The sequence below is a fragment of the Arachis hypogaea genome, chromosome 3 (genome assembly GCF_003086295.3).
Source record: "Arachis hypogaea cultivar Tifrunner chromosome 3, arahy.Tifrunner.gnm2.J5K5, whole genome shotgun sequence".
NCBI lineage: Eukaryota > Viridiplantae > Streptophyta > Magnoliopsida > Fabales > Fabaceae > Arachis > Arachis hypogaea.
Genome location: NC_092038.1, coordinates 64,034,887 through 64,036,967, shown reverse-complemented (window position 1 = coordinate 64,036,967; position 2,081 = coordinate 64,034,887).

The following is a 2,081-nucleotide window of genomic DNA, read 5'->3' as shown; positions in this document are numbered from 1 at the left end:
AAAGAATTAACAACAACAAATCAAATGAACATAATTATTATGCATTACCTTGAAATGAATGGAAAGAAAATGGAAGGAACAATAGTAGATCTACAACAAAATATAAGAACAACATAAAGAAATTACAACAAAAGAATGGAAGAAGAATGAGTGTAACTACAAAGAATTGAGAGATAGAAGTAGAAGAAAGCATGAATCTAAATCTTGATCTAAGAACTAAACCTAATCATACTTCTTAGAAGTGAGAGCTTCTCTCTCTAAAACTAACTTTCCCTCCAAAACTAAGCTAAACTAAACTAATGGTAACTAGATGTCCCATCCCTCTTCAATCCCTGGCTTAAATAGCATCAGAAATGAGATGGATTGGGCCCACAAGGCTTCTAAAATCGCTGTCCACGAGTTGCATTAAGTGAATTGTGTGCTACCATCGGTGCGCCCACATACCATGAACGTGCGCACCCCTATACACGATGGAACTATGACAAATGTTATAACATTTCGAAGCTCCGGATGTTAGCTTTCCAACGCAGCTGAGACCGCATCATTTGGACCTCTGTAGCTCAATTTATGGTCAATTAAGTGCGAAGAGGTCGGTTTGACAGCTTTTGCGATTCCTACATTTCTTCATGAGTTCTCCATTTTTACATGCTTTTCCTTCATTCCCTTGATCCAATCTTTGCCTCCTAAATCTGAAATCACTTAACAAACATATCAAGGCATCTAATGGAATCAAGGTAAATTAAATTTAGCTATTTTAAGACCTAAAAAGCATGTTTTCACTCTTAAGCGCAATTATGGGAGAAGTTATAAAACCATGCTATTTCATTGAATAAATGTGGGTAAAAGGTGATAAAATCCCAAAAATCAATACAGGATAAACCCTACAAATGGGGTTTATCAGTATCTCTATCTTATTTTATGTTTTATTCATCTTTTAATTATCAAAATCCCATAACCATTTGAATCTGCTGACTGAGATTTACAAGGTGACCATAGCTTGCTTCAAGCCGACAATCTCCGTGGGATCGACCCTTACTCACGTAAGGTATTACTTGGACGACCCAGTGCACTTGCTGGTCAGCTCGCAGAGTTGTGAGAAAAGTGTGAACTCATGATTTCGTGTACCAGAGGCCACAACCATGCTCTGAGCATCTGTGAAGCTCTGTAAGAGCTTCCTGTCAAGCTATTGACATTAAAGAAGCGCTTATTGGGAGGTAACCCAATTTTATTTATCTATATTAATTACTTTCTCATTTTTATTTTCTTGTGTTAGTCTATGTCTTCTTTAGGTTGATGATCATGTGAAGTCACAAAAATAGTTACAAAATTAAAGCAGGAATAAAAAAATAGCATAAAAAATAGCACACCTTGGAGGATGAGCTTATTGGCGTTTAAGGCTAGAAAATTGGGCGTTTAACACCCAGTCTGACACCATTATGGGCATTAAACGCCAGAAATGGCACACAGACTATCGTTTTATGCCAGAAAAGGGTGTTTGGTATCTGGCTGGCGTTAAACTCCAGTAAAGGTTGCAGAATGGGTGTTTAACGCCCAGTCTGGCAGCATTCTAGGCGTTAAACGCCAGAACTGGCAGTCAGACTAGCATTTAACCCAGAAATGGGCATCAGCCTGGCGTTTAATGCCAGAAAGGCCACACAGAGGGCATTTAAATGCCAGAAAGGTGCAGGGATGAGAAATCCTTGACACCTCAGGATCTGTGGACCCCACAGGATCCCTACCTACCCCAACTCATTCTCACTCCTCTTCACACCTTTCCATAACACCCTTTTTCAAACACCATTCACCTATCAAATCCTACCCTCTTCCCCATAACCTCTTCACCACTCACATCCATCCACTATTTCTCATGAACAACCTACCTACCCCTACCCACTCAAATTCAAACCAATTCCCTACCAAACCCAACCCCTTCCACACGGATACCCTCTCTCCCTTATCCTATAAATACCCCTCCTTCCACCTTCAACTTCACACATCACACACACCTTAACCCTCCTTGGCCAATTCACCACACACCCCCATCTCCTCCATTTCTTCTTCTCCTACTCCTTTCTTTCTTC